At 44.5% G+C, this 21,403-nt stretch overlaps 1 long non-coding RNA gene across 1 annotated transcript; it reads right to left on the reverse strand.

The window, feature by feature from the left end:
* Positions 1–10,910: 10,910 nt before the first annotated feature.
* LOC135058238 (uncharacterized) lies at positions 10,911–13,052 on the reverse strand. The gene is made up of 3 exons (XR_010244700.1): positions 12,804–13,052; positions 11,117–11,266; positions 10,911–11,007 (listed from the first exon to the last, which is right to left on the reverse strand). It is a non-coding gene; the product is annotated as an uncharacterized LOC135058238 (long non-coding RNA).
* Positions 13,053–21,403: the final 8,351 nt, after the last annotated feature.

A 21,403-nucleotide genomic window follows, 5' to 3' on the forward strand; every position in this document is an offset into this window, starting at 1 on the left:
CCAGAATTTTGCCTCCTGGTTCTTTCTTCCGGAGACAATTTGGAGAGACCAATCTGCATAGGCTCCTCCATGTCTACCGGAACGGAAGAAACACAGGGAAAAGAAACTACAGATGCCCCTTTCTCAGTCCTCCGCTCTCTGAGCCTACGATCTATTTTAATAGAGAGCTCCATGAGTTTATCAAGGTTCTCAGGAGCGGGATACTGAAGGAGGCTGTCTTTTATAGATTCAGATAAGCCGAGGCGAAACTGACTGCGCAGGGCAGGATCATTCCAGCCACAGTCGTTCGACCAACGGCGAAACTCTGTACAATAATTCTCTGCAGGATTCCTACCCTGTCTTAGAGCACGCAACTGACTTTCTGCGGATGCCTCTCTATCAGGGTCGTCATACAATAGCCCTAAAGATTTCAAAAAGGCGTCTACAGACGATAAGGCCGGATCGTCTGTCTTTAAACCAAAAGCCCAGGTCTGAGGATCCCCCTGAAGCAGAGAAATTATAATTCCAACCCGCTGAGCCTCCGTACCTGAGGAAACTGGTCTTAAACGAAAATACAGTTTACAAGACTCTTTAAAATTAAAAAACTGTTTTCTATCCCCAGAAAAACGGTCGGGCAGATGCATTTTTGGTTCAGGGATGACCCTCGGGGAAGTCCGTAACAGATCTTCCTGTGAGCTTACCCGGAGGGACAGATCCTGAACCATCTGGGTAAGTTCCTGAATCTGACTAACCAAAAAATGGCCAGGATTTGGCCCAACACCGGTGGGATTCATGAGGCCGACAAAATTCTCCCAACTGGATAAGTGAAAAAATTAACTCCTGTTGAAATTTTTTTTCTTTTGTCGGGCCGGTGATAATGTTACGATTCCTGTACTCCAGACTGGAGAAGATCTTATGGCAGAGATCTGAGTACAGGAATGAAATACAGGTTGTGGGAGCTGGAGAGCCTAGTAACCCCTGGCGCCCTAACTCCGTTGTCTCGCCCGTGTTATCAGAAATCCCCTGAGAGACTATGGTTGCTTGAGCCCATGGCAGCCGCGTTCGAAGGGCGGATTATGTCTGCCCAACCCCGATGCCCCCGCAGGTCTTAATGGGAGACAAGGGGAAGTCCGAGACAGGGTGATAACAAGGGGCCCTCTGACTAAGCAACCAAGCCAGGGGTTACAAGCTAACTAAACTAAATCAAAAGGTATGTGCGGACTAGCCGCCAGGGAAAAGGACAACCAAAGATCCACGGATCCGACACTCCTATCCGGCACCGCTGGACACCAGAGTGGATCTTGTGGAAGCGGAATCCTCCGCAAAGCTCCAGAACTCAAAATAAACACAATAATTAATAGTAGCGGACAAGCCGCAACACACGGCTGCGCCGCGACTCACGAACGCCACCAGATGTTAAAGGTGCTCGATCAGACTCCAGGAACAGATGGTAACTTCCGAGTACAGGATCACTGAGAACAGGAACAAACGAACAGACCGGGACTGGGAACTCTCTCTGCAGCAGAATCAGGCAAACAGGAAGCTATCACCGGCGTCTGTGAGGAGTCCTGGGAGTGCTTTTAACAGAGAGTCTTCCAATCAGCTGTTTGGAGGCTGATTGGATTAAATGCCATGCAGCTGACAAGCTGCATGGCCAGGGAAACAGATGAGTGATCATTACAACATGCCGTGCAGCTGCATGCTACACAGCCAGGAAACCAGTGATGATATAAACTTAGACCCAGCAACGGGGAACACGATCCGACAGTGGCGTCCCCGTTGCTAGGCGCCGGCCGCACTGACGAGCGGACCCTCGGCGCCTAACAGTGGGGACCCCAAAGGGAGAAACGTGGACTTCCCAGCCGTATCTTTGGAAATCCATGCATCCAGGCCACCTCCAAAGAGCCATTCACCTGTGAAGGGAAGAGATTCCACATTACGGGGTTGGAGTCAGCATCAGCAATCCACTGACGTAACCATATACCTCTGCACGCAGACACAGCCATAGCCGTGGTTCTAGCATTAATAGTGCCAATCTCTTTAAGGGAGTCACAGAGAACTCTTGCCGTGTCCTGAATGTGAGTCAGGAGAGCAACAGTATAGACTAAGGTCAAATCACCCGAGAGACCTTCCTTAATTTGACTAGCCCAGGAATGAATTGCATGTGTCATCCAGCAACCTGCAATGACCGGCCTTTGTGCTACACCTGCGGCAATGTAAATAGATTTTAGAGTGGTCTCTATTTTCCTATCCGCCGGGTCCTTCACTGTAAGGGAGCCCGGAGCAGGGAGCACTGCCTTTTTAGAAAGGTGAGAGACTGAGACGTCTACTGCTGGAGACTCTTCCCAGAATTTTCTGTCTTCAGGGGCAAAGGGGAAGGTATTCAGAAACCAATTTTGACCTTGATATTTATTATCTGGATTTAAATAAGTCATCCAATTCCTTGGAATCAGGGAATGTGACTTTTAGTTCCTCTTGTGGGAGGAAAAATGACTGCTGAGTATTAGCATCGCCCAGTGGGAGCTTTAACACCTCCCTAATAGCCAATATGAGGGGTTCGATACCCTGGATCGGGGTGGGATCCCCACTTATGGGGTCCACATCATCCCCAGTGTCCTGTATATCATCATCAGTATCTGATAGGTGTGCAAGTAGAGCACCTGAAGCAGGCAGGGAGGGACGTTTAGCAGTAAGGCTAGCCACTGCTTGTTGCAGTTCCTGAGTAACATAGTAACATAGTAACATAGTATCTGAGGTTGAAAAAAGACAATTGTCCATCGAGTTCAACCTATTTGTGGTGTCCTATGCATGATGATTTGACTAAAATTTCTGACTGATGCTGCTGTCAGCCATTGCATTTTATCCCTATTTATAGTAACTATAATGCATGACTATGCACCATACCCCTGGATATCCTTATCCAATAGGAATTTATCTAACCCATTCTTAAAGGTGTTGACAGATTCCGCCATTACAACTCCCTCGGGCAGGGAATTCCAAACACGTATTGTTCTTACCGTGAAAAAGCCTTTATGCCATATTGTGCGGAATCTCCTCTCCTCTAACCTGAGCGAGTGTCCACGAGTCCTCTGTGTTGATCTAACCAAAAACAGGTCCCGCGCAAGCTCTGTGTATTGTCCCCTTATATATTTGTAGATGTTGATCATATCCCCTCTTAGTCTCCGCTTTTCCAATGTAAACATGCCTAGTCTTTCAAGCCTTTCCTTGTATTCCATCGTCTCCGTGCCCTTAATTAGTTTGGTCGCCCTCCTCTGTACCTTTTCAAGCTCCAGGATATCCTTTTTGTAGTACGGTGCCCAGAATTGTACACAGTATTCAAGGTGTGGCCTCACTAGTGATTTATATAACGGGAGTATAATACTCTCGTCCCTAGCATCAATACCCCCTTTTATGCATGTTAATATCTTATTAGCCTTCTTTGCTGCAGTCCTACTTTGGGTACAACTGCTTAGCTTGCTATCTATGAGGACACCTAAGTCCTTTTCCAGTACAGAATCCCCTAATTTTACCCCATTTAGTAGGTAGGTGTAATTTTTGTTCTTGTTACCACAGTGCATTACCTTACACTTGTCTGTGTTGAAGCGCATTCTCCATTTGGCTGCCCATGCTTCTAATTTAACTAAGTCGTTCTGAAGAGACTCGGCATCCTCCTCTGTATTTATAGCCTTACACAATTTGGTATCATCTGCAAAAATTGACACCATGCTCTCTAGACCTTCTGTTAGGTCGTTAATAAAAATATTGAACAATAGCGGTCCTAATACTGAGCCTTGCGGCACACCACTTAGCACTTCAGTCCAAGTTGAAAAAGATCCATTAACCACAACGCGCTGCTTCCTATTATCTAACCAGTTTTTGACCCAAGTGCATATTGTGCTTCCTAGCCCTGATTCTTGTAGCTTGTAGATAAGTCTCATGTGTGGTACAGTATCGAACGCTTTGGCAAAGTCTAAAAAGATTACATCCACGTCTTTACCCTGATCTAGGTTTGCGCTTACTGTTTCATAAAAGCCAAGTAAGTTGGTTTGACAGGATCTGTCCTTCATAAACCCATGTTGATTCCTTTTAATGACCTTATTGGTTTCAAGGAACTTCTGAATACTATCTCTTAGAATACCTTCCAATACTTTCCCCACTATAGATGTAAGACTAACTGGTCTATAATTACCTGGTTCAGCTTTACTTCCCTTTTTGAACATAGGCACTACTTCCGCTATACGCCAGTCTTTGGGAACCATACCTGATATAACTGAATCCTCAAAGATCAAAGATAGCGGTTTTGCCAGTTCAGAGTGAAGCTCCATTAGAACCCTTGGATGAATACCATTGGGCCCTGGTGATTTATTAATCTTTCGGTTATAAAGTGAAACTAAAATCAATAATGAAAAAGCAGGTAATATACTTAAGGTTGTTTATTCTAGGATGCTGAGATACTTTCTTTCCCAACAGGTATAAATTCGGTTTAAAAGTCAATCAGTGATTGGGGCACGCTCCTGGTTTGAGCTTAAATTCTGAAGTGCAAGGTTCAATTGAAAGAACAAATGCTGTAATCTTTGTAAAGTCGAAAAAAAGAAAAAGAAAAATGCCACAAAAAAATATTAATGATAATATGTACTAAAGTCCAAACGGTTTACAAGTCTATACAGACAGCGGCGTCCCGCTAATCTGTGCTCTGAAGTGAAGGATTCTCTTGTGAAGTGATGAACAGTTGACAGCGGTAGTGTATGCTTTGGTTAGAGTGGAGAATAAGGACCCTGGACTGGCGCTATTCCTCCTGCAGCACGTCCCACAGTAGAGCGCCCGAATCAGGCCCGCTCTGTGGGGCCGCTGACCTGGGGTGTGCGCCTGTCACAGAGGCGAAGTGGACCCGGCCGGAGCTCTCCGAGCGGCTGGCCGCGCCTCTCCTCCTCCTACAGGGACTTACCTTCTCCCTTCCCCTCCGCCTTCCACTCTCCGCTGTCTCGGGCTTCTTCCGTCGCCTGGCAACCGGTTGCTTCCGGAACTCCGGATCACGTGACCGGATGGTTTGCGGAACCATCTGGGCGGCCTATAGCATACACTCCCAGAGGAAGACCCTAACAGGTCGAAACGCGTTAAAAAAGGAGCTACCCATCTATACTACATTGGACTGAGGACGAATATTCACTACAAAGAAGGACAGTACTGCTAATCCTTCCGCAAACCATCCGGTCACGTGATCCGGAGTTCCGGAAGCAACCGGTTGCCAGGCGACGGAAGAAGCCCGAGACAGCGGAGAGTGGAAGGCGGAGGGGAAGGGAGAAGGTAAGTCCCTGTAGGAGGAGGAGAGGCGCGGCCAGCCGCTCGGAGAGCTCCGGCCGGGTCCACTTCGCCTCTGTGACAGGCGCACACCCCAGGTCAGCGGCCCCACAGAGCGGGCCTGATTCGGGCGCTCTACTGTGGGACGTGCTGCAGGAGGAATAGCGCCAGTCCAGGGTCCTTATTCTCCACTCTAACCAAAGCATACACTACCGCTGTCAACTGTTCATCACTTCACAAGAGAATCCTTCACTTCAGAGCACAGATTAGCGGGACGCCGCTGTCTGTATAGACTTGTAAACCGTTTGGACTTTAGTACATATTATCATTAATATTTTTTTGTGGCATTTTTCTTTTTCTTTTTTTCGACTTTACAAAGATTACAGCATTTGTTCTTTCAATTGAACCTTGCACTTCAGAATTTAAGCTCAAACCAGGAGCGTGCCCCAATCACTGATTGACTTTTAAACCGAATTTATACCTGTTGGGAAAGAAAGTATCTCAGCATCCTAGAATAAACAACCTTAAGTATATTACCTGCTTTTTCATTATTGATTTTAGTTTCACTTTATAACCGTATCATTCACCACCACAAATAGGGTTTGAGCGCTGGTTCCCTGTGGATTTATCCACATCTGTATACTTACCATTTAAGGGGGGGTGGGACCAGAGCCGGCCCTAACCAATATGATGCCCTAGGCAAGATTTTGGCTGGTGCCCCCTAGCACCACCGCTAGTTCCGCCTCTGACCCTGCACCCCTTTCCCAGCACCATCACCCCCCACCCATCGCAGTCCTTTTTTTTTTTTTTCCTACCCCCTGTAATTTAAATAAGAACAGTGTGCACATTTGGCCTTACACATATGCCGCACATTATTAGTGCCCTTATACACATAATGACACACATAGTGCCCCTTACACATATGTTACACATTATTAATGCCCTTATACACATAATGACACATGTAGTTCCCAGCGTGAGCCAACTGGCAGCTCTGCTAACGTCGGGTGCCTATTTTTTATGAAAATGCATCTTATTTGCATTGCTATGTGGCTAGGATACACAAGCAGCTTCTGCTGATTAAAATGATATGCAGCATGCCTATATACTGTGTGCGACTGTGGTTGTATCTGCATACGAAATGCTACACACAGAATATAGGCATGCCGCATATCATTTTAATCAGCAGAAGCTGCTGATACCCCTAGGCATACCAGATGCCCTAGGCAATTGCCTAGTTTGCCTATACCTAGGGCCGGCTCTGGGTGGGACACCCCTCATTACCAGCAGCACACCCCGCCTCAGATTAACACCTCAGTGCGCAGAGAACCCATTTCTGTATTTATTAATCTTTAAATGTTTTAATCGGTCACAGACTACTTCCTCGCTTAAATAAGTACCTATCAGTGTGATATTGTCATTATTGAGATTGTGTGTCAGTCCCTGAATTGGGTCCTCTCTAGTGAATACTGTTGAAAAAAACTCATTTAGTGTGTCCGCTATGTCATTATCATTTTTGCTTAAGACTCCCAACTTGTCTTTTAAAGGGCCTATACTCTCCTTTTTTAATCTCTTGCTATTAATGTATTTAAGAATTTTTTGGGATTCGCTTTGCTTTCCTTTGCTACTAGTTTTTCAGTTTCTACTTTAGCCGCTCTTATTTCCTTTTTGCAATTTTTGTTACATTCCTTATAGTGCTGAAATGACTCTGCTTCCCCATCAGATTTGTATTTTTTAAATGCTCACCTTTTCTTGCCCATAAGTTCCTTAATCTTTTTGTTAAGCCACATCGGTTTATGATTTTTATTCCCTTTTTTGCTACTCATAGGAATATATTTGAGTGTATTTTTAGCTAGCAGGAATTTTAGTACCTCCCATTTCTCCGTAGTATTTTTTCCTAAAAACAAACCTTCCCATTCAATATCCCTGAAAAATACCCTCATCTTTTCAAAATTTGCTTTGCTAAATTTTAAAGTCCTAGTTGAGCCAGTATAGGGCTGTTTGTAGAAACTGATATTGAATGTGACCATATTGTGGTCGCTGTTTCCTATGGGTTCTCCTACTATAATACCCGATACCAAATCCCCATTGTTTGTTAATACCAGGTCTAAGATTGCATTGTACCTAGTTGGTTCCTCAATTAGTTGGACTAGGTAGTTATCATTTAGTGTGTTTAAAAACATACTGCCCCTAGCAGTATCACATGAATCGTTTTTCCAGTTTATCTCTGGATAATTAAAATCTCCCATCACTACTATGTCTCCTACTCCTGCTGCTCTTTCAATTTGCTTTAGTAACAATTCATCATCAGATGCGTTGATACCAGGCGGCCTATAGCATACACCCAATACTAACTTTTTAATTCCTTTTTCCCCGCATGCAATTTCTACCCATAATGTCTCAACAGTGTCTACAGTCCCCTCCTGAATATCTTCCCATATATTAGGTTTTAAAAACGGCTTTACGTACAGACACACCCCTCCACCCTTTTTATTTAGTCTGTCTCTCCTAAACAGTGTATAGCCCTCTAGATTGACTGTCCAATCATGAGATTCATCCCACCAAGTTTCAGTAATGCCTATCCATACTGTTTGCTTGCTGCAAGTATTTCTAGTTCACCCTTTTTACCAGTAATGCTTCTGGCGTTTACATACATACAACTAAGATAAGTATTTTCCCTTGCGTTAGGGACATCTTTCACCTTATGTAGCAATGATGACCTGTAATCGTCATTGGTTAGTGCTTTGGTAAAATCCCTTTTAGTACCCATGTTAGTAACCTTACCGCCTGCTCTTACCCTCCCCCCAACTTCTCCCCCATTTCGTTTACTACCGCCATCCCCACTATTCTCACTGCATGACCCGTAGTTTCTAGCTATACCCTCCCCCCAGGCTCCTAGTTTAAAATCTCCTCCAACCTTCTAACCATCCTTCCCCCCAGCAACGCTGCCCCCTCCTCAGTCAGGTGCAATCCGTCACGACAAAAGAGATGGCGCCTGACCTGAGAAGTCCGCCCAGTGTTCCAGGAACACAAACCCCTCTTTCCTGCACCAATCCCTAAACCACACGTTTACCTCCCTAATCTCCCTCTGCCTCCCTGGACTAGCGCGTGGCACGGGTAATAATTCCGAGAATATTACCTTAGATGTCCTTGCCTTCAGTTTCTTTCCTAAGTCCCTATAGTCTTTCTTAAGGACATCCCACCTTCCGCTAACTTTGTCATTGTTATTTCCGCCGGCGGACTCCGGACCCCGCTCATCAGTACGGAGAACTACGTCTTTGAAGGTATTTCCCACGTGCAGGACATTCTTTGGACGTCTTTGAAGGTATTTCCCTCGTGCAGGACATTCTTTGGACGTCTTTGAAGGTATTATCATTTGGAAGGGAAATTTCTATAAGTGCCTTATCAGTGACTATTTAAATGCACTTGACTGCAGGATTACTCCTGGAAAGCTACCAGCAGTGACCTAACAAATTCCCATAGAGAGAGTAAGTCGCTAATTAGCGTGTCTCGTCTATTCTAAATTTTTACTTTACCTATGTACTGGAGACCACTGAAGTACTGTGGGGCATAATTATCAATTTACAATTACCCCTTGATTTTTTACCTCCTATTATATGTTTTATGTTTGTTCTTGTCATGTCCATGTTTACCGGTAATAGGTAGTCACATATATACCCTGATGTGGTTTTTAAATTTAAAACCCTATCATCCTTGATGGTTTCAATAAAATACATTTGAAAAGTATAATCATTGCGTTTAGTGTTTTAGTTATTACCATATTCTGTCCAGAGCGCTGGGGAAAAACTTTGGGGTTTATTTACTAAGATTCGTATTTTTCAGAATCATGTTCAAGTTCAAATGCGACTGACATCGACAGTGTAATCTTGCAACTTTTTGAATTGATTACGACTCATTTACTAAGCATTCGTATTCGTATTTTTGGTATCTTCCGATGTCGATGTCATTCGTGCTTTTCTGCTGTAGAATGCGGCCGCGTTTAGTTTTTTTAGCGGCCGCGTTGGGTTTTTTTTTACGACTGCGTCACAAGTCTGTTACGGCAGTGTTTTGGAATTTGCGGCCGCGTTTTGACTTCTAAGTTTCGATTTCGTCACGCGGCCGTGATTGGTTGTATTCGTCAAGGAGGAGTGTCTGTGCATGTTACTATAAAAACGCCCCAAACACTCCGCACCTCGTGGGTTTAGCTAGTGGAGAGGAGAGAGGAAGGTGTATTTGGAGTTTTTGGTGGATTTGGAGAGGAGTTTGGTGATTGTTGAGTGCTGTACTGTGTGTGTTAGTAGTCTTGTGAACTTTGTAGTATTGTTTTTTACCAGTTTGTAAACTTTTTTGTCCTTGTTGTTTTTTTTCAGTCTTTTGTCTTTGTTTGTGAGTGAGTGAGCGTGTGTGTTGGCTGTGTGGTGTGTAGTAGGAGTAGTGGAGGAGTGTGTTTTGTGTTTTTTTTTCCAGTGTTTTCTGTTGTTTGTCATGTCCGACTCAGAGGTCAGTGTGGTGGCGGAGGTTAGTGAGGTGGAGGCTGGTAGTGAGGTGGAGGCTGGTAGTGAGGTGGAGGCTCGTAGTGAGGTGGAGGGGGGTAGTGAGGTGGAGGGGGGTAGTGAGAGGGAGGAGGTGAGTGAGGAGGAGGAGGAGGAGGGGGTGCCTGTTGCTGAATTTTCCAGTGATAGTGATGGTGTTGTGGCTCCGCAGCCACGCACCACTACCAAGACTGGCAGGAATATAAAGTTCAGCTATGCTGAAAACATGGCGTTGGTGCGTGAGCTGATGAAGCACCATCGCCAATTGTTTGGTCAGGATGCTGCCAGGGTGTCCTCCCGCAGGAAGTCTGCCCTGTGGGGGCAAGTCATACTTGCTGTCAATAGTGAGGGTGTGGTGAGGCGGACAGAGGACACGTGCCGCAAGCGTTTCTATGATATCAAGCGGCGTGTCAAGGCCAAGATGGCCAAAGAGTCAAAAGCTGCACGTAGGACCGGAGGTGGCCCACCTTTACGTGTCGCCTATCGGGACTGGGAGGAGCCTGTGCGGGCATTGATTCCTGGCGAAGTGGTGTCTGCTACTCATGTCCGGGATTCGGACCGACCCACGCAGGATGGTAAGTTTGTTTGGTAATGTTGATATTAAAATGTCTGTTTTTTTTTTAAAAAAAAATTTTTGGCAATTTTTAGGGCTTTTTTTTGTTTTATTTAAAGATTGCAGGCCTATGCTCCCTTAAGGTGTGTTTTTAAAAAAAAAAAAAATTATTCTGCTTGCATATGTTGTTTGAAAATTTTTGGCCCTATTTTTGGCGATAATGCTGTAACATGTGTGTTTGTTTGTATGCCTCATTTTGAATTAACTTAAACATACCACTTAAAAGCTGGACATTTTTTAAAACATTACATTTTGTTTAACTTGGAAAGTACTGAATCTCTGCAATATTTTTATACATTTATGTTTGCTGAGAAAAAAAAGTGTGTCCCACATGAATTACATTTTGATTTTCAACTCCAAAAAAAAATAATTGCAGCTCTTAAGCTTTTTATTGTTGTGGAAACCAAAACAAATATATGCTTACAGTACATCAATGGTTTTCACTGGGTCCTTTTTAAAAAAAAAAAAGATAATAATGTTGGTGTTCCTTTTTTCACAGTCACACAGACCAGCCGCCCAGACAGGCCTCAGACCAGTCGTGATGATGCCGGTATTGCAGGTAAGTCTTCACTGTAGTCACATATTCTGAAAACACATAGAAGTACAAAATATTAATTTTTACATTTCCACCTAGGTTCTGCTTCTGGAAGCCGACCTCCTGTAAGGCGCCCATCACAGTGCTCGGGCCACTTACCCAGGAGGCCAACTAAGACTCGGCGTCTTGGGTCTGATTCTGCACCTCCATCATCCCCACCCAGGCGAAGGCTATCGGCAGTGTCATCCCAGCCACCACTGGCACTATTGGCGAGTTCGCAGAGTGATGAGCCCAGATCACCTCAGTTATCTGGTGAGTAAAATTGGATAAAAAACACATAAGCAATAATATACAGAGTACATTTATGATGTTGTTAGTTGGTTTGGAGTTTACATGTTTTCCCCTGCAATCAATGTGATGTAATGTCTTCAATTGCTCAAGGTGATTTGCTTAAAATAAATAAGGTCTTAGTGGATGGTCTATACAATCTAGTTGTTTGTAAAAAACAGATTTGAGGATACATTAAGCACACACACGTTCTCATTGTTCAAAATTATGAAGTCAATTAAATTTTAGTTCAAAACCCAAAAGCCAAAATAGTGATCACACATCGTCCCTGTCCAGTATGTAGATGGCTTACTTGCTCTGCTCCTCGGCACTATACAGGTAAGTAGTCTATCTCGTGGTGAGGGGAGGGAATCTAACAGTGTAATGTTGTGGAGGGAAGTTAGTTAGGTGAGGAATATGCCAATTTGACAATGTCTGTGCCTGTGTGGGGTTTATGTTTGTAAAAAGTGCAAAATTGTTAACGTAGAGAAAAACAAGAGGTAATATTACAAAAATGTCGTATTAGGAATGTATTAATGTGTTGTATTAGCCACGCCAAATTTAAAAACAAACAACATTGCATGTTGCCTCCCCCATACAGAGCCCAACTTGATGTCCGGTGACGAGCAGCAGGGACCAGAACAACAGCCATCATTCACACTGCAACTTACAGCTGTTGATCCAAGCATGCCAATCCAGTTGCAGGATATACCCCAACCAGCAGTCCACAACTGGCACAAGCTCCGCCCCAAACCCAAATTCCTGACGACTTTTGGTCAAGTTGGACAAGCCAACAGGCCCAAAGCAATGCCACCCTCACCCAACACACACAACACCTTGCCAGTCTGCCCCATCATCTTCCGCGTCTTAGTCGCAACTCGGGCAGACTAATAGTACAAGTAGGGAGAATGGCAACCTCTATGGAGCAAATTAGGGCGGAAAACAGTCAAATGAACGCCAACTTAACACGCATTATAGATGACCAACAGCGACATCAGCAGGCACTTGTACAGATAATACAACACAATCAAGTGGTGAATGAGGCCTTATCCAGGATAGTAGCCAGCCACACTGCTACAAACACTCAGCTGATTGCCAGTTTGAATAATCTGAGCAGCAATATTGCTAACATGGGTGGCCATCAAGCTACCTCCAGCTCTGGAACCACAACCCCTGTTCAAACGCCAGTAACCTCCCCTGTCCGGCGTTCATCAAGAGCACGTGCCAGTGAGCCAGCACCCAGCACACACAAGAGAAAAAAATAACAGTAAACTGTTGTTAAGAAAAAATAAAAGCTTTTGTTTTAAAAACACATTCCTGTGTCCGACTCAAAAATGTATGAAGCTGGTCTGTATGTATGATGTTAGGTTTTTCAAGGGTAATGACTGTAAATGTTTTGTTAGCATCAACTAAGCACAATGGACACCACTATAAACAACAAACAGTAAGTAACAGAACACACAATAGAAAGTATAGGAAATTGTTTAGTGAAGGCTAATTACAGCATAATAAAACTAACCTGTAAAATATCGCAGGATCACTTCTTGACGTACCTGCCTCCCTACATTTGTACTGACACTGTCACCAGATGGTTCTAACTCCTCTGCTTGCTGGCTGCTTTCTCCCTCACCATGTGCAAGATGTTGGCTTAAACACAGATTATGGAGAAAACAGCAGCAGAACACAATCCTAGTCACCTTTGAGGGACTATACAACAAAAGGCCACCAGATTTATCAAGACACCGAAAACGTGACTTCAGCACCCCAAAACATCTTTCTATCACATTCCGTGTAGCCTTATGTGCATGATTATAACTGTGTTCTGCAGGAGAATCAGGTTGGGACAATGGAGTAAGGAGCCAAGAGTAGCAGCCGTAACCCCCATCACCTGAAAAACATATATAGTCAACATTAGGACATATGTTAGATTATTCTATCACCTCCTACAAAATCTAGGCTGTGGTTAAAAGACATACACACATAACATTTACAACATACCCAACAGCCAGCCATCAGGCATTTGTCCCTCCTCAAATTTATCGAAGAGCGATGACTGACTGAGGATGAAGGAGTCATGGCAGGCACCAGGGTAACCTGCAACAACACTCATAATTTTTAATTTTGCATCACAGACCACCTGGACATTAGTTGATTGATCCATATGCCTATTAGTATATATATACTGGCGGCCCTTAGGTGATCTCAGCTGAACGTGTGTGCAATCTATGGCCCCCAGCACATTGGGCATGCCAGCAAGCTCATAGAAAGCTACCCTGACAGCACTCCACTCCGACTCCTCGGTAGGGAAGCAGATTGAGGCTTTAATGTGTGGCTCCAACACATCCAAAACCTGAGTGGACATTAAAGAAGCTAAGGTGAGTGTCATGTTAGGTAGTCTCTACAATACTGTGGTGTTTCAAATTACACAAGCAACACTTAGCCATAACCGCATAGGTATTTGTCGACTCACCTGCATCAAATATCTTGAAAAGGTGGGCTGTGAGATCCCAATGACGTCGCCTGCCACAGCCTGGAAGCTCCCAGTAGCCATAAAGTGTAACACAGCCAGGAGTTTGTGTAGGCCTGAGACAGAGCGAGAGCGTGCTGTCTCAGGGTCTATGCCCAGTTTGACAAGGTCATACAGGTGGAAAATGTTGTTTCTATTTAGGCGGAACATCTGTATGACCCTATCATCGGACAATGCATTTAAGTTTAAACGCCCTTTAAAAAAACGAGGCTGGCGCAGCCTCCGCGGTACCTGGACAACCTGTTGGCCATGTTCACTTACCTGGTCCTGATTCCTGGGAGCCTCATGAAGCAGTCTAACGTATCCCACAGCCAACAAAAAACCATTGCCACACACTACAGCCGCCATTTCAGAGTGAGAGTAGTTCAGAATGTGGCTGAAACACTTTTATAGGCCCAAAAAATCAGGTGTGAGTAATGGAAAATTAAGTTCACATGTAAACGCGGTTTTCAAAGGCTGGCGCGTTTTTTTTTAGGAAAAAAATGCGAATCGTAATTATTTGCGGCCGCAAAAGCATTTTCGCGGCAGCAAATACAATTACGAATGGTTAGTAAATGACCGAGATTCACATCTAAACAGGCGTAATTTGACCGATGGTGTATTCATTCGTAATTTTAGACTTGGACAAGGAAAAAAATACGAATGCCCTCATCACTGCCGTAAATACTGTTTAGTAAATGACCGAGATGACACTTAGAAGAAAAAACGCAATCACGGTCAAAATCGGGAGCTTAGTAAATATACCCCTTTGTGTTTCTGTGTTTCCGATTTGGTGGAGCAGGGTAGTAGCTCCACTCCCTTCAGCAGCACTGACAGGAATAACCCTTCCTTTCTTTCTCTATAAGCACAGTACCACAATTTTTTCTGTATGCACTGTGTGGGCCCACGAGGACCAAGTTTGAGAACCTCTGGTCTATTCATTCGTATTTGTGTGGTCAGCAGTGTATCTCAGTACGAATAGCACCAACACTGCCGAGATTTGTGTTTAGTAAATTCCTGAGATCACACTTTGAAAAAAAAAACAACTTGAATTAAATCCGGACCTTAGTAAATATACCCCTAAGTTCCTGGATGCCAAATCACTGTGCTTAGCATCTCTGTACAGTATTTTGTGTTTGAGTACTAAATAGCACGAACAGCTTGTAACGTACAGCAGCAAGTGTTATCATTATAAGTATAATGGGGAGAGATAAAATCTCCTCCCTGAGTTCCTGGATGCCAAATCACCGTGCTTAGCATCTCTGTACAGTATTTTCTATTTGAGTACTAAATAGCACGAACAGCTTGTAACATACTCTGCTGTAATGTCTACAGTGGCAAGTGCTATCTTTAAAAGTATAATGGGGAGAGATAAAAGCTTCTCCATAAATTCCTGGATGACAAATTACCATGCTTAGCATCTCTGTACAGTATTTTCTAGCTAGCCAGAAACCCCGCATCCCGTGCAAGCTGGGTGGACAACTGGAGGGGACTCGACACACGGTTGCTTGCCGTTTCCCTTTGCAGCGTCACATAAACTAGTGGTTGGTCTGCCCCGAAAGCTAGGAGTCTCCTCTTTTGTATGATACAAAAGTCTCTGGTACACCCAGAACCAGAGATATCAGGACACAAAGTGGACCCATTTTCCCATAGACTATAATGGGCCCGTTAATTCAGACCCACCATCGGTTCCGATGCTTGCCATGAGCCTTGTGGGGGTCACAGAAACTTGGGGTTGGTATCCTCCGGTAGCTAATCGTCTCCCCTTCCATACCAACCTGATACTGAGCCGATTGGACCCTCAGAACCGGAGATATTAATATTTAAGCCCATTTTAATTGAATTGAATAGCTCACATAAACCGAACGTCAATGGACCATTGCTTTAACACGTTCGTTTGTGTATGTATACACTATTTTTATTTATTGATTTGTTGGTTACTTTTTTTGGGCCCGACAGACAATTAATATTTTCAACAGCATCTCTGAACTCAGCTGGTTAATCCCCACCTCCCCCTTCCCCCTCCCCTTTATTTTGTTAAGGGACTTAGATGCTCATATAGCAGAACACAGTATTAAGCCACCACCTCCCCCTACCCCCATTCCACTTCCCCCTTCCCCCCTGGGAGCCTGCACAGTTCATACAGTAGAAAATGAGGGCGATCAGGTTACAATAAATGTACAACACAATACTGTACTGTATATGAAAATCAGATAGAGAACTGCAGGAGCTTTGATAGATGTGTAAATGGTACAGTAGCAGTGATCCCTTCTCATAAAGTACAACACAGATTCTCTAACACCGACGATCTACATTACTGTGCTGCTCGAACAGTTAGTTGCATCAGAATACACTAATTTATATTAATTGGTATGTCTACGGGTCCTCATTGCCACTGTGTATATTAGATAGCAAAATGAGTCGCTCCTGCAGATTTACCCTGATTTATGTGAAACCTGTGTGCACCCTTCCATTGAATGTATTACAATGAAAAAAAAAATTTATAAAGTGAATGTAAGGGGGGGGGGAAATACATTGACACTTTGAAAATCAAATCCGGGACTCTAAGCGTGGGAGGCGGAAGCCTTCCCCACTTGCCCACGTCGCTGCATGGAAGATACACAAGTTCATGTGTAAAAGTACTGCAAGCAGCGATTCCTTCCAATTGGTTTTCGTTTATGCCGTTAGGGGACTTGGATGTTCATATCGCAAAACACGGTATTTAGTGCACTGTACATACTTTAAAGTCAATGAACTACATTATTCCTTTCACACATTAGTTGCGTCTATATACACTATTTTAATTTTTACTCTATTGCTTTGTCTACGGGACTTGGACGCTCACATGCAGTAACACAGCAATTGACAAGTGTTTTAACACGTTCATTGCGTCTGTATAAACTTTTTTTTTTACTCTCTCCGTCTGACCATTGGTCACCATCTGTGTGTACAGTATGCAGTACAGGACTGTATATTAACATTACAGTCGTCCCTGACCATTTGCCAGAGCTTGTACTGTAGATCAATCCACCGCTATTCGATCTAAAGTACTGTATTAGTGGAGCATTAGCCACCCAGTAGTGGAGATGTGTATTGCATGCTGAGTATGTAGTCGTGCCTCAATGCGCCTGTCCGTGATTAAACTCAGCAACCTAAGCTATCGCCTAGGCATCACTAAACCTCCGTTTAGGCGGAGAAACAGCCAAGATAACGGAGAACCCATCTGTAGTAGATGCCTTGGCCGCCATAACACCTGCCTCAGAGGCCGCCTCCTGAATATAGTGGGAGGCTGTGGTAATATAAGACAGATATTGCCTGGCAGTGTCAGAAAAATCCTGAGGCAGCTCATCCTCAAGTGCCTGAACCCATGCTTCAATTCCTTTCGCAGCCCAGGAGGCTGCCATAGTGGGTCTATGTACAGCAAATGTAAGGGAGTAAATAGACTTCAGGCATCCCTCCACATGCTTATCTGTCGATTCCTTCAGTGAGGTGACAGTGGTGACAGGCACAGTAGATGAAACCACAAGACGGGCAACATGAGAGTCCACCGGCAGAGGAGTTTCCCACTTGTTACTCAACTCCGCCGGGATAGGAAAACGAGCTAGCATCTTTTTAGACAGGGAAAATGTCTTTCCTGGAGACGACCAGGTTTCCTGACGTATGTCAATTAAATGGTCAGAATGTGGTAAGACTACTTTAGTAACCTTCTGACGTTTGAACTTATCAGGTTTCTTAGACGCAGTAGTGGGCTCGATCTCATCATCTATTTGGAGAATCAGCTAAATATATTCCACTAGGTCAGGAACATGAACCTGGGTTGTAGATTCCTCATCAGAAGCGACAGCATCAGTGTCTGATGGATCAGTATATTCCTCATCCTCATCAGAAGAATTACCCAAAATATTAGTGGATAGTGAGGAAGAAATGTCCCGCTTAGATGACCCCTTGGCTCCAGAGGGCCGTGGGGTAAACTTTTATCTAACCAAGGATTGATTTGGTTGTAACTGTGTAGACAGAGTGTCCGCCCAAGGCGGATTTACTACAGGGACAATATGTGGCTGTAATGGCACAGGAGGCCCTACAGGGGGCGTAAGATGTGTCACAAGCGTATTCAGCATACATGAGAACGTTGCCCAAGGTGGGTCCATATTGACCACAGGTGCTGCGGGTTGACTGGGAGGTGTATGGCATCCAGTGCCTGAACCATCAGCTAAAACTTCCCCCTCAGGTAAATCCGTGGTGCCAGCACTGCATGCTGAAGAGGCGTCCGTGGATTTCCCGCCCTGTGTGGCAGACATCATAGGGAATCTAGCCTTAGTGCGTAACAGTACAATATAGCCAGACAAACACAATACCTGCAAATAACTTCCTGTGTTATGTGACAGTAAATACCACACACAAACAGAGGATTTAAGCGGTATGAGGTGACTGAAATACACAGTAAAAAATATCAAACAGTATATACTGTGTAGCACTATATATATATATATATAGTGACAAGGATCACAAACACGGGGACTCAGATGAACACTTTCAGTGTTTATTTTGAAAAGCAGGTCACAATATAGCAAGTTAAATCCATATGCAGTCGGTATTACAGGCAGTACCATACAGGCACTCTCAGCATAGCAGACTCTTGATAGGCTCCAGTGGTCCCTAATCTAACCCACACAACCAGGCCTATCACTTGGGTAGCTATTCCACCATCACGAGCAAGGTGACTCTTCCCTGGAAGACCTTATATCAGGAAATCCCAGGTGCTGCTGAACACACACCTGAGATTCTGCTACTGCTTCCAAAACCTGGTCTGGATCCTCCACATTACTTTCACATGGAAAAATGCTGTCTCTGCCACACTCCTCCCCCCTTAGCTTCAACCACCCTGGTGAAGCTACACCATTTTCAGGCGAGCTCTCTGCCTCGTCCACCCCTACCTGTCTCATCCGCCCAGGTACACAGCCTTCCACTACCTTCCAGAGGTCACCCACCTCGCCTTCTTCCTCCTCCCCTAGCTTCACAATAGGGTTGCTTGGAGGAACAGGACATACAAACCTCCAGGAAAGAGCATCGGCATTGAGGTGCCGTTTCCCCGGACAATGCCTCACCTCAAACTTAAATGGCTGCAAAGCCAAAAACCAATGGGTCACACGAGAATTCACCTCTTTGTTTGTATGCATCCACTGTAAGGGTGCATGGTCTGTGACCAACAAAAACTCTCATCCCAATAAATAATACCTTAATGACTCAACTGCCCATTTAATGGCCAAGCACTCCTGCTCCACAGTTGAGTACCTGCGCTCCCTGGGCAATAATTTACGGCTAAGATAGAGGATGGGCTTCTCCTCTCCATCTACCTCTTGGGATAGGACTTCTCCTAATCCTGTACCAGAGGCATCCGTTTGTAACACAAGTCAGGAGCTTGCAAGACAGGTTCAGTACACAATGCTCGTCTTAAATCCTGCCAAGCAGTTTCCACTGGTCTACACCACGTTATCTTGTCTGGGAATTGTTTTTAAGACATTCAGTTAGTGGAGCCGCTCTAGCCGCGAAATCTCGAATGAACCTGCGATAATATCCGACCAAACCGAGAAATGTCCTAAATTGTGATTTACATTTAGGTTTAGACCAGGTGAGGACTGCTTCTACCTTATTAGGCTGAGATTTAACCTGTCCTCTGCCCACAATGTACTCCAAATACTAGGCCTCAATCATACCAATGGCACATTTCTCAGGGTTGGCGGTAAACCCGTGTGCCTGTAGAGACTGTAAAACGGCTTCTACCTTTGGTAGGTGTGACTCCCAGTCAGAGGTGAAAAAAACAATGTCATCTAAATATGCAGTCACATATTCCCTGTGGGGCCGCAGCAACTTATTCATAGCTTTCTGGAAGGTTGCTGGGGCACCACGTAAACCAAATGGGAGCATTTTATATTGGAATAAGCCTTCTGGGGTAAAGAAGGCTGTTTTTGCCTTAGCAGCGTATGTTAATGGAATCTGCCAATAACCTTTTGTCAAATCCAGTGTAGTGAGATATTGACGATTGGCTAAATTTTCTACCAACTCATCAACCCGGGGCATAGGGTAAGAATCAAACCGGGACGCTTGAATTAATTTACGGAAGTCATTGCAGAACCATAAAGCACCTGAAGGCTTCAGTACTAAGACAATTGGATTATTCCACTCACTGGTGGATTCCTCTATAACCCCTAGGCGTAACATCTCTTCCGCCTCCTGCTTTACCGCTGCCCGCTTCGTTTCAGGTATGCGATATGGCCTCTGTTTAATGACCACCCCAGGTGGAGTCACAACATCATGTTGGATGATCTGTGTCTTTCCCGGAATGGCAGAAAACACATCTTGGTAGCGTTTCGCCAAGTTCACCACTTCCCGTTTCTGTTCAGGAGTAAGCGTGACTTCAATGGGTACCTGGCATTCTGAAACTTTTTTAGCTACTAAAGTGGGCCGATTGGCAATTTCCTTCCAGGGTTTTAACAGGTTTACATGGTAGACTTGTACCTCCCTCCTTCTACCCTCCAATCGGACTCTGTAATTGACTGGTCCCACTGCCTCGATGATCTCATAAGGGCCCCGCCATTGTGCATACATCTTGCTTTCTGTGGTGGGCACCAGCACTAACACTTTGTCTCCTGGATTAAAGGACCGGTTGACTGAGGTGACGTCATAACTCTGTTTTTGACATTGTTGGGCCCTTTCCATGTGTTCGTTCAGTAGTGGCGCAATTTGCCTTAGACGGCCGTATAACTGGGCCACAAACTGAACGACGTTAGGGTCCTGGCATGGTTGTTCTTCCCACCCTTCTTTTAAGAGATCTAGAATTCCTCTGGAATGTCTCCCATAGAGGAGCTCAAAGGGACTAAACCCTGTAGAGGATTGGGGTACCTCTCTGACCGCAAACATCAAGTTAGGTAGGAGCAGATCCCAATCTCATTTTTCTTGTGACACTGCCCTCTTTATCATTTGCTTAAGGGTTTTATTAACTCTTTCTACCAGGCCATCTGTCTGCGGGTGGTACACCGAGGTGGTCGTCCTGTTTATGTTTAGCAACCGACATAAATCTTTCATGAGTTTAGGCACGAAAGGTATACCTTGGTCCGTTAAGACCTCTTTCGGTATTCCTAAGCGGGTATACATGGTTAGTAAATACAATGGTAATGTGGTCACAATAGGTGCGCTAGAAAACAGTGTGCAGCCCGACAGTCGTACCCACAACAGAGGATTTCCCGTCACCTCCACCACAAGTCAATATATACAGAAAAAATGGGGTAAACTTATCTGGCGCTACTGTTGACCGGATTTCCTTTATCACTAATTCTCCGGATTGTGTGGTTTGTTCATATCATATCCACCCAAAAGCAAAAATGGAATTGGATATAGTGATGTACAGTTTTTTTATTATATAACACTGTTTGTATATATAAAAGTTTGGCGTATTGCAATGTCACAATAAAATATCACATAAAAGCTTCACACATAACAAACAATGACAAATATCAGCCTTATTGTCTGTGATATATATGAAATTACCAGAGGCGGCGAACTGACAAAGCAGTTCAGTCACAGCATGTGTAATGTGAGTCCCGGGCTCCCACCGA

Source organism: Pseudophryne corroboree, chromosome 3 (assembly GCF_028390025.1).
Source record: "Pseudophryne corroboree isolate aPseCor3 chromosome 3, aPseCor3.hap2, whole genome shotgun sequence".
In the NCBI taxonomy this organism is placed as follows: Eukaryota; Metazoa; Chordata; class Amphibia; order Anura; family Myobatrachidae; genus Pseudophryne; species Pseudophryne corroboree.